The sequence below is a fragment of the Eleutherodactylus coqui genome, chromosome 4, assembly GCF_035609145.1.
Source record: "Eleutherodactylus coqui strain aEleCoq1 chromosome 4, aEleCoq1.hap1, whole genome shotgun sequence".
NCBI classification, from domain to species: Eukaryota; Metazoa; Chordata; class Amphibia; order Anura; family Eleutherodactylidae; genus Eleutherodactylus; species Eleutherodactylus coqui.
In genome coordinates, this window is record NC_089840.1 from 204699842 (window position 1) to 204718588 (window position 18747).

At 41.8% G+C, this 18747-nt stretch overlaps 1 protein-coding gene across 1 annotated transcript in view; it reads left to right on the top strand.

The window, feature by feature from the left end:
* MCU (mitochondrial calcium uniporter) overlaps window positions 1-18747 on the top strand; it is a 125212-nt gene that overhangs the window by 43265 nt on the left and 63200 nt on the right. The gene's annotated exons all lie outside the window — the stretch shown is intronic.

Sequence of the window (18747 nt, forward strand, 5' to 3'; positions counted from 1 at the left end):
TTGTCGATCGTTATGCGTGGTACGACATTGCTTGTTGTCAGCAGCGATGTTTTCTTAATGTTGAGATAGTCCCGTGTGTTTGAGTTAAAAAAAAAAAATTGCAGGATGTCCTACTCCTGGCCAATTTTCGGATGATAATGGCACATGTCAATGTGCTGTGTTGAGCACACAGACAGGATGTCCTAGTGCTGTCCAATGCAAGTTGCGCCCGTGGATCTCTGGCTCACCTTTTTAAAATACCTGTGTGTACCCTTAGTTTCCAAACCCTGTATGAGTAATGTCTGAAAATGTTAAGGTGCTGTGTTCAATTACTATCATAAGTTTCCACTGATTTAATCTGAAACATCACATCACACGGCATGCAGTGTGTTTGACTATCCCATTGAGAAGAATGGGCAATGCATTCAGAGGGATGTGACAAAATAGGACATGTTGTATTTTTTTTGTTTTTTTTTTTAACCTCATGAAATCACTGTAAGGTAAAGGACCTAGCATTTTTTTTCCTTTTGTCACATTACAAGAGCCATAACTGCTTTTTTTTTTTTTTTGTGTGTAATGGTTTTTTTATTGGACAAAATGTAGTTTTTAAAAGCACTATTTTGGCATCTAGCTTTTTGGTTTTTATAGAGTGGAGATCTAAAAAAAAAAAGCGGTAACCGCAGTAGACTGGTGTGAGATTGGCCTTAGGGTTAGAATGAAAATTGCAATGTCAAATAGGTTAGTGTTTTTACATTTTGGTACTTTGCCACAGTAAACTTAAAAAAAAAAAAAGGCAGTTTGTCAGTCAGAATTTAATATTTTTTTGCAAAAGAAAACTTATCAGGATAGTGATGAAGGTGTTTTTTGTTTGTTTTGTTTTTTTGTTGGTGATTATATGCAAAAAAGGAACCCTGCAATAAGGTTTTTTAAATTTATTTTTTCAAGCATTTTACCTGATCGGCAATTGCTTGTGGAAGGCCTGGGGATCTCTGTTAGACATCCAGCTCCTATAGTAAAGCATCCCCCTACCCCAATGATTCAGTTGTGGGCACCAGTGAACAGATGGAGGCAGCCCCCTCTCTTGCAAACTCTTTTAGCTGTTGCGGTCGCTTTGACCATGGCATCTAAGGGATTATTATTATTTTTGGAGACCGCTGTTATTTGACCTCTCTCTGTGCCGCCTGCCTTTTTAAAGCTGTTCACTGCATAAGCAACATTTGGCGGGGGTAATAGGCAGAACTGGATGGACATTTTTTTTCGGCCTTACATACTATGATGAGCAATGAGGGCGCGATGTGCATTGTACTATCATCTGAAGTGCCTCAATAGAAAGGCGTCACATCTCTCATAAACAATATAGGGTAATCCTTAACGCATTAACACAATGACACACAGAATTTATACAAATATGTTGGGACACGTCTGGAGAAGCCATATTGTAGCTCTGTACAACTTGCATAGGAGGCATTATACGGTTGTATACATGAGGCCTGACACAAACCTAGGACTTGTACCATCCATTCATTGTGTTTGTCCATTGAAAAGCAGTTGCTTGATATTCCTTGTCTGGCAAGAAATGGAATGAAAAGATCTTTAAGGTTGGTTCAAGTGGTTGGAACCCTATATATCAGAAATAGCTGGTATATCTACTCAATTTTAAATTGAGTAGATCCCTGCGCCAGCTATGTGGTCTTATCTTAGGACATCGTATAAAAAAAAAGCAGAGATGCCTAGCTCGATGATTATATATAGGTTTACGTGAATTTGATGCCATGTCTTTTGAGTAAGAAGTCTAAGAACGTACAGTCCATTTGTAGCGAGACCACAATTCCGACCTCTTATGCCCACACACTGGATGGTAGCATTAGATGTATGACTGTATGGGAAGAGCTATCAGTGGGTGTGTGGGTGGATGGGCCGTTTTAACTGGATGTCTAATCAAGGAGCAAAAGGTTATATTCCCAAATCACAGGCATATCTGGCGCATATTCCCAAGAGTACATGCTGCAGAAATCTTAAGGCTGGCTGGCGGATGTCTACTATGTTTCCGGACGGCGATTAGCATCTTAAAAAAAGACTGATCTATATGGAATCTACTACAAGAATAAACTTTATTTCTCATAAATAATTTCTTCCCATGGTGCAGACTATTCTGTCCATGCTTTTCTACATTGGATTTAGAATATTCGTAACTCTGAGAATTTGGTACGTGAATAGTGTGTTTTGTTTTTTTTTGTTTTTTTTACGAACTTGATAATCTAGTAACTTGGTACAGGAATTGTTAGTAGATGTGCCACTGTAAGGTCGACTGGACCTTTAGGAGCAGAGACCACATAGGATCCAGGCATTAAAGGGGTTGTCTCGCGAAAGCAAGTGGGGTTCAGCACTTCTGTATGGCCATATTAATGCACTTTGTCATATACATCGTGCATTAAATATGAGCCATACAGAAGTTATTCACTTACCTTCCCTGCGCTGGCGTCCCCGTCTCCATGGCTCCAATCAGGAGGCTGCAATCGGCACACGTGACGGGGCGGAGCTACGCGATGACGCGTAGAAGGGGGCGGAGCCAGAACACCGCTGCTGCCGCCGAGCCGAAGGCAGAAGGCCCTTCTGCGCAAGCGTGTCTAATTGGGCGATTAGACGCTGAAGTTAGACGGAGTCGTTAAAATAAATCAACATAATTTTGGAAGCTTATAAGTTTGGTTTTTCTTGGATTTCGTTAATGTTTTGTGAAAATTAGCAGTTTATCCTAATGTAAATTGAGGAGTCAGTCTCAGGTTAAATCTAAAGCTTCCTTAGAGACCATTGCCTAATTTCAGATTTGCCTTCTTACACTGCCTTGTCCAGTTTTTGCCAAGGCTTGTGGTCTTTTAACAAGGGCCCAATGTAAGTGGCTACAGAAATGTAGATACCACCACAAATGGTTTTCGTGGATGGACACACACTGTCAGTGTTTTACATCACCTATCCCTCTGCTTAAGAAATTCTATCCAAAATCCTTAATACTAATGAAGCTTCTAAGAGTGCTTCCCTGGCAAGAGGTCTATCCTGATTGTCTGAAGGCCTAGCTAAGTAGTTCATGTTTATGGGACAGTTATTTTTTCCACCGAATTTAAGGGTTCAGGCTGTTCATGGAATCTTGGGCTACAAATATGTTATCTTCACGTATGTTGTTTTTTTTTTTTTTTACAGTTAAGTCCGAACCTGGATTAAAAGGCCGCGGCATTTATTTAAACTGGGTTAAAAACATATTAAATATCATAAAATATAGAACACGTAGACTCAGGTCTACTCGCCAAATATAACCTGTAGACATCCTGCCTATTCCAGTCTACACCACCAAAGTCCTTTTAATAAACCTTTCTGTTCACCCGCAGGAGGCGAACGACATCCCCCATTTAAATTGCTGCGACAAAGCATTAACATCACAAAATATTTGGTGTGTAGGCAGGGCCACCTTGAATGCTGTGAGGAAACAGTGGCAGGACTCTGCAGCACTTCCTTATGATACCTCCTCTCTTCTTCCCGCTCAAAACCTCCACCAATCACAGCTTGTTGCTGGGTCTTTGCATCACAGAGACCTTCTCTCCTGATAGATCCCCGCCATTATCTTCTCGCCCAGTCTTTTTCTGTCGCCAGGCTTCCCAGCTTCCATAGCAGACTCCTCATATTATAGCTAACCCTAGAGTGACTTAATAAAAAAAAGATTAAACCCCCCCCCCCCAGCCCCAATTCAAATCCATAACCATCTAACTCCCATTAAAGTTATTAACCCACCCACCCCCCTCCAGATTCCATGAGGCCTCAGTCCCCTAGCGTCCTTCTGCCGTACATGGGTCAAAAACTTGGTCTGTGGATTTGCATTGTGATTGTTGTCCGGGCTAACATTGAACATTTTTAATTCGGAGTACTTGAAAAAGATGTGTTGTATAGTGTATACCGTACCTTTTTGTAATTTTCTATTGATGTACATAGAAATAAATGCTTGATAATGCATCATCCAGCTTTCCACTTAAAATTGTTTTCTTAGAATAAACCCGGATATATGAGGAGACCCCCCCCCCCCCCCAATGATCTCCCGTTGCGGTTGTCCCAAATAAGAACCAAAAATAGTCTTGTAGTATTCATCAGTTGTCTTATCCTGCTAAATTGTAACTTGATGATGAAATCGATATGGATTTGTCTTCAGTGCAAATATGCTGCTTTTGATTCTGCTAAGGCTCTCTGGTCATAGTAAATCCCCTTTTCGCCTTTTTACCTGCCTGTCCTTCGGTTATAATCCTCTAAGATTTTAATTTCAAGGGAAGTTTTATTTTAAGATGTCTTCCTATGGGATTTTTCTTTATTGTGGATTATTTTGAGCAAGTGATGGGAAAAAAATGACTGTGCTCATAAGGGTTTATGTTAAGGAAATAGAAAATCATCTAACTTATATGAATAAGAGGGGGGGGGGTATATAGAACCAAAAAGGGAGTTCTCCCCTACCCCACCTCCCAACCTTTCCATTTTAGCCCAACAATGCAAGGAGGAATCTAAAGATCTGTATTATGGTTCTTTATTCCAGTATACAGGAATGAGAATGCAGCGCGATTTGGTGCTACAGTGCGCCTCTCTCAAGCTTAATCCTGAGGTAACAGGGGAAGACATTTATAGACAAAACAACCAATTGGCTCGCTTCAAGATTCAGTGCAAGAGTGTGGCGTTACGTTGAAAAATGATGATGTTTTAGGAGCTGCAATCTCTCTTGGGGTAACTGGCTTTTGCCACAAGGGTTATTCCGGTTGGTTGCATTTTTACTGAGATTGCTTGGTGCTACTAGGGGTGTTGCGTTTCCGATTTCACATTTCCGATGGTTGTGACAATGGTCCTTTTTTGAGGTTGCTATTTTGCTAGTAGACGTATTTTGTTGAATACTCATAACAAAGTCGTTGTTTTTGCCATCAACTGTCAATCATCACAATCTGATGTGTTTGCATATGAGAGTTTTGAGAATAAGGCAAGTGTGTGGATGTAGTAGTATAATCACGGATACCTTGTCTCATATGTAGCGGTTTTGGGAAGTGGCGTCAGATGCAGACTTGATGGGTTTGTAATGTCCAATACAACTGAGGGATCTCATATGTATAACTGTCAACTACTGGCTCGTTTGGTAATCTTCCATGTCATGGGCGCAACTGGTCTGCTGGGGACTTATGGTAGACTTGTTCCGAAAAGTGCATTGATATTTTTACTTATGATCTGAATGTATCCTTTTCCTTTTTTATGTTATCTATTTTGTCATGTATGGTCTTAGAGCTATGCTATGAAGCTTAAAGGGCTTGTCCCGCAAAATAAAGTAAAGTTAAACACTTCTGTACGGCCATATACATGCACTTTGTAATATACATCGTGCATTAAATATTGGCCATACAGAAGTTAAATACTTACCTACCGGGGTTTCCCCCCCCCCCCCCCCGTGTTGGCGTCCCCGTCTCCCTGGCGCTGACCGAATCCTTCTCCTGGCTCGATTAGACGCGCTTGCGCAGTCTGCCTCTTCTGTCCCGTTGAAGGGCCCACTCCAGCGTGCTCGTGCCGCACGCGCAGACCAGCTGTGCAGCCCCTTCAACGGGACAGAAGAGGCAGACTGCGCAAGCGCGTCTAATCGAGCCAGGAGAAGGATTCTGTCGGCGCCAGGGAGACGGGGACGCCAACATGGGGGGGGGGGGGGGACCCCCGACCCCCTGTAGGTAAGTATATAACTTCTGTATGGCCAATATTTAATGCACGATGTATATTACAAAGTGCATGTATATGGCCATACAGAAGTGTTTAACTTTTTACTTTATTTTGCGGGACAACCCCTTTTAATAATATTGGTCACTTTGTTTTGGGCACAGAGGGGGGCATCGAAGAAGTTTTTCAGAGACTCTTGCACTGCATAGTTTCAAGTTTCACATTTTTTGGGGGTGGTTTTCTTAATTTGCAGTGCGGATGTGTCGTAATGCAGATAAAGAATAAATGGAAGATATGGCCTGCCCCTGACATATTGATTTTACACGGGGAAAGGGGGAATGGAATGAGATTGGCAAGATTAATACTTTGGATCTGCCTTGGGAGATAAGAGACTTGCATGTAATTCTGGCTTTTTTCCATTGTCTTTTTTTTTGGGAAATTCTCCCTCGTCTGGTTTGACCCTTTCCTCGCTTCATTTTTGTTGAGAAGATTAGGAAACGGCTGAACAGGTTTGTTGAAAAATATTTGCCATACTTTAAGGTTTTTTAGTTTTTGGCATTTTGACCAGAGGGGTTATTATGTAGTCTTTTTTTTTTAAAGAGGTGATTGTTTCCATGTATCAGATGTAGTCTTATATATTCAATGTTAATCTTCGGTCCGTAATTGAGAAGGCTGTGGCTTTTGGGGGCAATTACATCGTTGATGTCATGTCTGGTGACTGGTTGCCGCCCACTTCATGCGGGTGGACATTGGTTTAATAGTTTAATTGGGGCTTGGACTTGGCAGCCTTGAGTCTGTAGGACTCAAGCCCCATTTACACAACGATTATCATTTGAACAAAGGAACTACTTAACTTTTTTTTTTTTTTTTGGCATAGAAATGCACAGCCGATACTCTGCATTTTCTTCATTAGCTAAAGTAATCACGGTTTGCTGAGGTAGGCGTGTGTTTATGCGAGCAGTTTCATGCCTGCAGCTTTTTAATTAGTGTGAAGAAAACCCATGGTCTTCCACAGGCATGAGTAAACAAGTAGTCATAGTGCTTATGCAGAGTAAACGGTCACCCCTTCCCCCAAGTTGGTCAGTTGCTCAAGACTGAACAGTTACCATTTAAATGGAACGACAAGCCAGCGAGCCAACAAGGTTTTTTTAAGCGGACTGAAAAGTCGGCTTAAACAACCGCTAACGATAAATGAGCAATTTTTTTACATTCACACTGAACAATTATCGTTTGAACTAATCTTAAGAGATAATCGATACTTGTAAATGGGCCTTAAGTCTCTTGAGATGTTTTATGTTACTGGTTTTAATTAAGTTGAATTTTAAGTAATGCTTAAATACTACGGCTTTTTTATAATTCAAATTGAGTGCATGGTGTTTTTATTGATAAGTTCAAGTAATTCATGTGCCATGATGCCTAGGATCCCAAGTTCAATAATGGCAAGTGTAATAGAGTATTCTTATGGAGACGCCCGTTTATGCTGCAGTATCCGACTTTAAGCCGATTGTATGATAGCTCTCAATTGAAGCATTGACTCGATGGCCATATACCTTGACCTTGCTATAAATATGCACATTCAGCTGAGCTTACATGTTTGTTTGTTTTTTCAGTTCTTTTTTCAAAATGAGATACAAGGTGCTTGGTAGCACTTACGACTGTAGCTTTTTTTCCCTGATTTTATCAATGTTCACACCCATCTGGTTGCCGAGGATACTTGAGTGCGGTGTGTAACTTCAGATCCTTGCTGCCTCGGGATCTCTGCAAAGGCTTTAAGAAGGAAGAAATTGTACCGCACACTTTTTTTGTTTTTTGATGCAAATAAAAACTCGCTAGGATTTATTTTATTTCTGTTTAGTAGCATTATTTCACATTATTGTCCTGCTTTGGGCTACATTCACAATAGATATTTGCTGAGGATGGATATGACATAAGGATTTAGACAGTAGAAGCCGCCATATCCAATGGAATCCCAGTGATTCTGGGCAAATGGTGCATCAGGCTTGAGGTAACTGCATCAGCCAGAAGAAACATTTGGCACCTCAACCTTGATGTTCTTTACCAAGAGTGACTGGAACTCCACTGGATAATGGGGCTTTTGCTGTCCAAATACTTTAGTGACATCTGTTCTTTATAAATACCTACTGTGTATGTAGCCTGAAGGACTTGTAAGTAAGGTCAAGTCCCCTGGTGCAAGCACTGAGTCGTGACTGACTCCTAGGGTGACACCACATTGTGATGTTTTCTTGGCAGACTATTTTGCGGGGTAGTTTGCCATTGCCTTCCCCAGTCATCTTTTACCCCCCAGCAGGCTAGGTGCTCATTTTACTGATCTTGGAATAATGAAAGCCTAAGTCAACCTTGAGCCGGTTACATGAACCACGCGGGAATTGAACCTACAACCTTCAGGTGGTGAGAGAGTTTAGGACTGCATGCCTGCTGCCTTAACACTTCCCTGTAAAATAAAATAAAGCTTAATAACTTTTTATTTGCATCTAAAAGTCTGTGGAGCAATTCCTTCCTAATATTCATCGTGGAGCTCCCGAGGCAGTAGGGATCTGAAGTTGCACAAAGAATTGGCTGTGTAAACATGAAACCCTGCCCAATCCTCATTTTCCCCATGTCTGCTCTCAGACATTTATGATACCCCCATGCTTGCCCATTTGTTGGCAGATGCTCCCGGCATTTATTGTAGATGTACAGCTTTATAATGAACTGTTCACTCCATAAAGTAAGATATCAGTTGGGGCTCTCTTCAGAGCCGCTATTGGCAGTTCTGTTACCTTTTTGATAGCAAGAGCCACATAAAGCAGTGCTCTTGCTGTTGACAATGATGGCAAACCTGAAGGCGAATGGCCCATTGCAGTACTAGTCAGGACAACATTGTAACTTCCATTATCAAAACCTTATTTATTTTGTATTATTAGGAGTTCCACATATGAGAAGAAAAAGGTTCTACCGGAACGATCTACTAACGATCGTTGATCAAGGATTTATATGGTACCACAATTGCTCAGCAGAACTGAGAATTTAGTAAAATTAAGCTTTTCGCAAAAGCTGAAAAATCTAAATGCATCTCTGCAATAAAAATTCACATTTGTTGCCTCATCAGTCGACTCATCTACCTGGGGTAGAAATTAGTAAATGTTTTCACCCAAAACGTCACTTTTTGGGAACTTTAAGTGAAAGCATATAATGTAGCCCAGTGTTTCCCAACCTCCAGTCCTCATGGACCCTTAAAGGTCATGTTTTCTGAATGTTGTATAGTAAGAACACCTGTGGCAATGTCTGAGGCACTGACAATAATTACATTACCTGTGCAACACTGAGGAAATCCTGAAAACATGACCTGTTGGGGTCCATGAGGACTGAGGTTTAGGAAACACTGGTGTAGCTGAATGCAGACGGCCAAACTACGCCCGCACACAGTATCTGCAAAATATTGTCATTAAATTGTGCAGTGATTCATCACTGCTTAGGGCATCCTTTGACTGCAAGCGCCAAGTTGCATGCACCATGTGGTTTCACCCTCAAGAAAAAGATGAAAATAATTCCTGTATTTTTTATTTTTATAAAGATGTAAATCACTTGAAATTGCTCACTTATTTTTTCTCTTTTTATACAGAATTTTTATACAGAATATTGCTATTTGAATGGGAAAAAAACCCTTCTGGTTGGTTATGCTGCTAGAATAGGATGGTGGAAAGTTCTTGTTCTGCCTTAAAGGGGTTGTCCCGCGAAAGCAAGTGGGTCTATACACTTCTGTATGGCCATATTAATGCACTTTGTAATGTACATTGTGCATTAATTATGAGCCATACAGAAGTTATTCACTTACCTGCTCCGTTGCTGGCGTCCTCGTCTCCATGGTGCCGTCTAATTTTCAGCGTCTAATCGCCAGATTAGACGTGCTTGCGCAGTCCGGTCTTCTGCTTTTCTGAATGGGGCTGCTCGTGCCGGAGAGCGGCTCCTGGTAGCTCCGCCCCGTCACGTGCCGATTCCAGCCAATCAGGAGGCTGGAATCGTCAATGGACCGCACAGAAGACCTGCGGTCCACCGAGGGAGAAGATCCTGGCGGCCATCTTCAACCGGTAAGTAAGAAGTCACCGGAGCGCGGGGATTAAGGTAAGTGCTGTGCAGTTTTTTTTTAAAGTCCCTGCATCGGGTTTGTCTCGCGCCGAACGGGGGGGCTGTTGAAAAAAAAAACCCGTTTCGGCGCGGGATAACCCCTTTAAGTGGTTATAAAATTTGGGTAGAGCGACGTGCATTGATATCGACGTGTGATTCAAATCCTTGTGACTTGAAGAAGATAAATAAAAATATATAATATATATTATAATTTTCAAGTCACAAGGATATGAATCACATTTGTCACTTTGTCAGACTTGACTTTGAGTTGCATAGTATCGGAGGCTCTAGGTATGGGTTGCTCAGATCTGGTATTGCCAAGGGGAGCAAACCAAGTGTGGTATTAGATGGCTCCTGTTCAAGTGTCTTCCAGGTCTTACTTGGCAGCTCTTCTAGTGGGGGGGATCCTCAGCAGGAGACTCCCCTCTAATGTCCATTTGCTCCAATTGAATATATGTGTGGTTGTGCTACTGCGATGACCCCAGTAAACCAGCTTTTACGATGTTGGCAGTCCTGTTTTCTTACATATTTGCGTGAACAAATCTAAAACATGGAGGCCGTTTATTTTGGTGTGAGGTCTTCAGTCCGGATGCTTGAGTTAGGTGAGTTTTGACTGCTTTCTAGACCTGTTCTCTTGTATTACCAGAATTCGTAGTACCAGCCACATGAAGTTGTCCTTGGCTAGCTCTCCGTCCATTGACTGTATTTTTGATTTGCACATTGAATGTTTCGCTGAGGCGGCGTGAAACGTTAGATTTATAAGCACCAAATGTGACGTTGGCCTGAAATATCTTGGCTGGGAATGTACCCAGGTTGGGTTACATGCGGTCAGGGGACACGCAGAGAGGATGGATCCAAACTTGAACTCAGTATCTTTTTGTCATCTAAAACTCTTCTTAAATAAATGTCTGTATAATGTTCACTCTTCTAGAAAGAATCCCCTGTGTATGTCCTTCACAACCGAGTGACCGTGATCAAGCGCTTCTGTCTCAGCTGCCTCACCGATCTCCTCATTGTCACTGCACACTACAACAGGTGTAGATAGTCCTTCGCCGGCTGCGCGGTAGATGACATTTGTTTCTTCTGGAGTCGTTGGCTGAGGATTAGAAATGTTGTAAAGTATCTGGGATCAGTCCAGGGAGTTAAAAATGGATTTAGGAAAAAAATAGTAAAATAAAGACACTTCTACGCCTGATATAAAGATCTGCATTGCGCAATATTTTTTTTTTTAGTTTGCTGGGAATCAAGATTTACTTTTTGTAACCATTTATCTTTAAAGCAATATTGTGGTAATATATTGACCCCTATTTCACAGGATAGGGGTGAGGAAGCTGATCAGTCGTGGTGCGACCGCTGGGACCCCCGCCAGTCTTGAGTTTGCAGCTCTGATTCTAATCCACATAAATGAAGTCATGGTCGCACATGCACATTGATCTCTGCCATCTTCAACAGTCCCATTGAAATGAATGCAGAAGCAAGCAGCAACCTCCGGCGCGCTCATTGAAATTAATAGAAGTTTTTGAAAGAGCTAATCACTTGAAGTCTATCTCTGGTCTCATTGAAGTGCTTGGACGTGTAATTTATGCAAGGACACCTCAGAACCCAATTTTTTTGGTCAGTGGGGGTCCCCCATGGATCAGTTATCCCATATGCTCGAATTTGCTCTGGTGCTGTGTTGAAACTTTGTCTGTGTTGTTTACATGGTGGTTTACCCTTGTGACTACTGTAGTCAATAGAAGGCCCATTTGGGTACCACTTGGCAGAAGACCTAGTGGTGATACCTGTCAGATGCTCGAGCGCTAAAGGGGCTCTGCTTTGGCACCACGCTAAGTATATTACAGAAGTTAAGTTTTCAGATAGAGGTATAATTTAAAAAAATTCAAATTCTTTTTAAGGATTGTTTACTTGGGCTGATAATTAGCCCAAATTAATGGCTACACTAGGCAGAGGTCCGCTGACAAACGAGTGTACTCATTTGTTGGTTGAGAATGCTTGGTCTGGGCGAGAATGTGTGTAAAGGCTCATTTACACGCAAAGACAATCTTTCAAACTATCTTTCAGCTATCATTTTCCATAAAGTGGCAATGGACACTAATGTCCATTAGCACTTTATCAGCTTCATTTTGCGTGTAAATGAGCCTCCAGGATCTGTTTGCAGAACTTAGCAGGTGGTCTGAGCTCTGCTATCAGCTCCTTTGTTCTCACAGGAGTTGTCAGCTGAATACAATGTAATCAGCTGCTCCCGTGCAGAACACAGCTTGCAGTCTGTTTATCTGCTCTCCGGCTGAACGATGGATTTTAAGCTCACATTAAAATCATTACAGCTGAAGAATAAACTATGTTAGCATTTACACGCAATGATTATCGCTCATATGCTATCGTTTGAGGACATTTTGAGCGATAATTGTTAAGCGTAAATAGTGGGTAAGTAACTGGCTCAGTGATAGAAAGCAGAGGGTGGTGATTAATGGTACTTGCACTGATTGGGTCATCGTTACTAGTGGGGTACCACAGGGGGCAGTACTGGGCCTTATTTATTAATATATTCATATTATATTCAATATTCCATGTGTGGTCTGACCAGTAAAGAGGAACAATGTTCTCGTCATGTCCCCCCAGACCTCTTTTGATGCACCCCATTAGTCTTGATAGCAGCAGTCTGTTGATGATGTCAATAAACGCGCTGAATGTTGCTTAGTGTTTTGATCTCTGCCATCTTTATCAGTCCCATTGAAATGAATGCAGGAGCAATGTGCATGTGCGACCACGGCTTCATGCAGGGGAAAATCAGAGCTGCAGTTTCAAGATTGGGGGGGTCCCAGCAGTCGCACCATGAGTACTCCGCTTGTTGTTCTCTATCCTGTGTAATAGGGGTTAATTTAATGTTGCCGGAATATCCCTATTAAGATAAATGCTTACAAAAAGCAAATCTTGACTTCAAGCAAAAAATATTGCGCAATGCAGATTTTTATATCGGGCATAGAAGCATCTTTATTTTATTTTTTCCTAAATTCATATTAAATTCCCTGGACTGATTCCAGATACTTTACATTTCTAATTCTCAATTAACTATTCCAGAAGACACTACAAATGTCATCTACCGAACAGCAAGCGATGGACCATCTACCCCTGTTGTAGTGTGCAGTGACAATGAGATGACAATCTTCCCATTTGCATATTTCCTGCAGGAGTGTGAATGGCCTAATATGTCGTCTTCACACCTTCTAGGTGCTCCTCCCTGAGGCCCAATGAACGCAGACGGATTTTTGCTGCGGAATTCGTGGGCAGACGCCCGCTGTGAATTTCACAGCAGTGTCTGTCCATAGCATGCAATGCAAAATGATTCTTCCATGCATACGAGTGGAAATCACTTGCGATTTCCGTTCGCGGAGGAAGAATCGCAGCATGCTTTATTTTTCTGCGAGACTCGTACAGACTGCTTCTATATGCAGTCAATCGCCGTCGATTCCAGAATGTTAATTTTGAAATCGCTGCGGATCTGCGTCATCGCTGGCGCGTCATTCTCTGCACTGCACATGTGCGGTGACGTGCCAGTCGGCACATCCGCAGTGCATCCGAGACAGGTACACGGGGGTCACTAGCCGGAACAGGGTCTGAGTTCGCTGCAAGATCTCAGTGGCACTGCCTCTGGCAAGGAAAACAGTCCTTTGTTGAGTGGGTTGTTTAATTTGCAAAACGCATTTTCACCATCCTAATAGGGAATTCTGAGTTAATAGATGGGGGTAATTATCCTTTATTAGCCAGAGCAGGGAGAACCTACAAATTCAGTGCATCAATGGCAAATATTCACGCTCGATAAGTAGCTAACACGCTAAGTGTTTCTGGTGACCGGACCATTACAACCTATGGTACATCTGATTTCTGGCTCCTCTGTTGTTTTTTAGTTTTAACACTCTATTGCAACTAATATCCCATTCTTCATATCATTGGTGCCAATTTTTTCTTGGCAAGCCACCCCTTTACACCCCCTTTATAGATGAGACCAATCTTCTAGCACAGTCTTATCTAAAAGGCTTTATTCATATGGCCATTTGGATACTCTATGGAAATAGTGTTTATTTTAAAACCTGGAAACTTTTCCCAACGGAGAGTGCTGGGAAAGGTTCCATCCCAATTCCCGTGATGACTTCCAATCCTGTTTTTGGCATAAAATATGCGGTTCTGTGAAGTTGCAGTTCTATAATCTGTTGACTCTGTCATCCACCCCCAACTTCCCTCAGCAACAATAATGTTGAATTCTGACTACTTCTCTGGCTGCATCTTGAAAATTTAGAATTTTCTATTAAATAACCTGATTTTCGGGCATTCCTGCAGTATACTATAGTTTCTTCTTGACCTTCATCACATACCTGGCTTGTGATAAATCCCCAACCTCTCGTGTTGTAATAAATGTCCCTCTCTTCCAAGTGTTGAGCGTATGTGCCAAGGAACTGATAAGAGAATGCTGTGTTGTTGGCAACATTCACGGTTTCCATAGATCAGTGTTTAGATACATAGACAGGCAATATTTTAGTCCTGTCTTTTTGTTTTATCTCTCCATATATTGCATTGATGTGATATCAAAGGGCTGGGTAAACACAACTCCTACACACTTCTCATATTGAATTTGGGCCTTCTTCCTGAACTAGGTTTTGCAACACAAATAAGACTAATGCCTGCCAAGCAGGTACAAAAGTTGATGGGCCCATAGATTTTGGCCTCCTGCCGTCTCCAAGACCTCCCCATTAACACACCCTTTTCTTGGCCCTGCATGTTTATTTCAAAGGAGGTGCAAACAAGGAAGATGGAACACTTCTGCGGCGCCACCTATTTTCACCATTCCTTCAAATCAATGTAGAACTTTTTACTAATCTGTAGAACAATGATTGGGAATACGAAACCACTCAACCCATTTCAAAAGAGGGTACCAGACAATCCATTGCCAGACATTTCTGAAAGTATCTCATCCTGTAGGTCACGTTAACCTTTTTTTTTTGCCTCTGTTTAACACAGGGAAAAACTACTGATATATACGTTAAATGGAGGCTGTAATGGTTGCCTATACGATAATGGTATCTGTTAATGGATAAGTCATGAGTCTTTCAATAGCTTTTCATTATTGATTTAGTTACAAATGCTATTGTAGCCCATGAGTGGCTGATGCCACTGTTAACTACAATAAAAGAGAAAAAGCTTTCCTTAGCGCTGGATGACTAACTCACTGGAAATGAAAAATAAGGTCCGCATTGACCTGTATAGGTTGTTCTGAAGGCGCAGCCCCTCCAGAGGCAATGGACAAGCTGTCCTTGGAAACTTCAGGGATGAAAGGCAGAGGTAAAACAGTGCTGCTGCCAAGGAGGATCCAGTCCAGGAGGATAGGACTTTATTTGGGTAATACGTCTCTGCGCCGAATCGGCACTACCTTCAGACCACTTTAGGCAACCATTTATTGTCTGTCGCCCAGCTTATTACATATAATTTTGACTGTGAAGCTGCCACATATGGCATCTGTCACCATAGGCGTATGTTTAAGTTTTGGTTTTTTTTTTCCTCCTTAACCTAGCCTCCACAGGATGGAATAGTGTAGTCTATTAAAGCCTTTTTCGGCTTTTCCTGCGGCATACTGGCTAGATATAGAATAAACGGCACTCTTCTGGCCTCCGTCCATAGTTCACAATTAGTCGAAGTATGTGTGTCAGGAGCTTTCCTGGGATACACTCTAGATATGAATGGTCTCTTAGCACCAAAAAATTGTGCATGGTGACCTCCAACTACTCTAGTCCACAATGGCAGATCTTGGAGCAAATGATCGGTTAGAATCCTGTCATTCACCTTAGATTATTTTTGTATTCGATAGCAATCAGATTATAGGTTAAAATGCCAATAGGTCAGAATGGAATATAGACTAACTAGCTGCATAAGTTTAGTTACAGTAACCTGTATAAGCGTGAACTTGGATTGCAAAGAGACTTTTTTTTTTAATGGATCCTGGCCAAGCATCCCCTATTTTTACTCTGTTTTAGTTTATAGTTTGGCTACAGGCTGTCCTCTTTAGGCTTCTTGCATACTTCAAAGCTGGGTACATAAAAGATGTTCAGAGGCGCACAATCTCTATAGTTCTGTGCTACACACCTGTAGGCACTCTGCTTAAACCTGTATGGTGTCTTTGTAGGGTACTGTATTACAGGAGAAAAGAGCTCTGCACCATAGGCATCCAATTAAGCATTCTTTTTTTTAAGTCAAACTCATTTGGAATCCTATATACCTTGGACGTACAGAGGCAGTGACTTCTATGGGTGCCATATTACACCTTTGACTATTGGCCCTAGTAGGTATCTTCTGCTCTGGTCACATACCCCCTTTTTTTGCAGTATAGCCCATGCATGTCAACATGATCCTGAAAAACTTGCCAGGTTTGCACAAGGTCTGCACGCTTTTGAATATTTTGATTTTATTTTTTATAGATCACTTAGATTATTGTGATTATGTAAATTAAGACTATAGAAACATGGAACAGGAAATTTATTTTAAATTTCCGGCTATGTCCAAATTGTATGAAACTTCATGTCGTCATGTAATTGTTCCTAGAATCAGAGTTTAAAAGGACATCCAGGGTCATCTGGTCCAATTCCCTGTTCAATGCAGAATTCACTAAATCGTCCGGCCTCTGTTTGAAGACTTCCATTGAAGGAGAACTCGCCACCTCCCGTGGCAACCTGTTCCACTCATTGATCACCTCACTGTCAAATATCTAATCTGTGTCTTCTCCCTTTCAGTTTCATCCCATTGCTTCTAGTCTTTCCTTGTACAAATGAGAATAGGGCTGATCCCTCTGCACTGTGACAGCCCTTGAGATATTTGTAGACAGCTATTAAGTCTCCTCTCAGCCTTCTTTTTTGCAAGCTAAACATTCCCAGATCCTTTAACCGTTCCTCATAGGACATGATATGCAGACCGCTCACCATCTTGGTAACTCTTCTCTGAACTTGCTCCAGTTTGTCTTTTTTATAATTTTTTTTTTAAGTTCGGTGCCCAGAAATGGACACAGTATTCCAGATGAGGTCTGATTTAAGGCCCGCTTACACTGGACAAGTGTCAGGCAAACGACAATCCTTGTTAATGACCTGTATAAAGGGTCTGACATTAATATGAAGGAATGCTGCCATCCAATAGGTGGCGCTGCAGAGGTAGTAATTCCTTCTTTGCATAAATTACACAGAGGAGCTTGCATAGATATGTCACCTCACTCACCTTCTAGGTGTCCCCACATCCCTTTTGGGTGCTCTCCTTGGGGAGCAACTATGCCACTTCCCTACCCACTCACCCCATAGGTGTCTCCACACACTTTTTGTGTTCTCTACTTAAGGAGACACGACACTCCTGATCCATGTCCCAGACCTCTCACCAGCTAAGCCAGAAACCTACTGTACACTGATGATGAGCAAACTCTCTGAAACAGCAGTCTGTGCATGGTTTTCTGGCTTGTGTGTTTTTTTTTTTTTTTTTTTATTTTATTCCCAATCATTGTTCTAAAGCCATGCATAAAGTGTCTGACATTGAAAGGAAGGAATGCTGCCATCCAATAGGTGGCGCTGCAGAGTTAGTAATTCCATCTTCCTTATTTGCTGATTTACATAAACACAGCGCATTGACATAATGTTATGACCTATCTCTCGTCTGTGAAAAGGGCGAGAATAAAGGCACATTTAGACCCAATGATTCTCGCTCAAAATTTGCTCAGAGCTGTCTTTTGAGCGAGAATCATTGGATTTAAATGCACTCACATCATGCAGTTTTCGTGCACGAGTCGTTCCTTGCTCAATTCTAGTTTTCTTGAATTGAGCGATGAACTCTATCAGCGGTGCAGGCTGTTATCACAGTTGGCAGCGCTGATAAGATTTTTTTCAGCTCACGTCCCGCTGATAGTTCACAGCAGGATGCGAGCTGTAATCGCGGAGAACAATACAGCTGTTTGCTTATGCAAAACAGCTGTAGTGTTCGAGTGATAGCGGCAGTGTCCCGGCCCACCTGCATAGCTCTTTAATAGCTAATTAGCTGCTGTAGACTATGCAAAGATGATCACTCAAAACTCACTCAAACTTTCGTTTGAGCGACTTTGAGCGATCATCTGTCAGTGTAAATGGAGTCTAGGACATGCCATGAAGTTGTTCATGTGGAAGATTGGTCTGTGTGAGGGGAAAAAAAAGACAATGTACGTAGCCCTATAGGCCTATAATGGGGCAGTGTGCTGCCTATAGATTAACACGAATGGCACACTGTCCGAAATACAATGGTGTGCACCTAGCCTATCAGATGAACTCTTTAAGAACATTTTCTGGCTTAATTATTCCTCTGCTGTGTCTAACTTACTGCTGCTGCTAGTTGACTTTTTACCTTGAATGCAAAACCTACAATACCCATTTTTTTTTCTCTTTACCTTTATCCAGCTTTATGGATTGCACATGTGTAAAATCTGTGGTGGGAATGGAGGCACGGTGTTCAGTGACTCCTCTGTTTAGGCTTAAACCAGATGACTATGTCAGGTAAAAGATGCAGACAGAGGTTGCATCTTCTGTTCTATATGAATTGATGGCTGCTCAGGCCACGTAACTTCATTCACTTCTATTGTATTGTAACTCGAATAAGGATAAGTAGTCCTTCAGTCCTGGAACAGTCGCGTCATGTGGTTGTCAGAGTGGAAGAACGCAGCTGAATAGTGACATAGCCTTGAAGGCTGACTGTCTAATCGTCAGTCTTTTGTGTCAGCAGTTAATGCTAATCCTAGTCCTTTCCCCATATCCTATACAGTAAGCATATGATCTGAGAGATATATACAGTGGCATGTGGGAGCTTGCAGAGGGTTAGAAGACCTGTTTGCTCATTCTTGTCTGACTTGGTTTTTGCTAATGTAGTAAAGGGAGTGTGTAG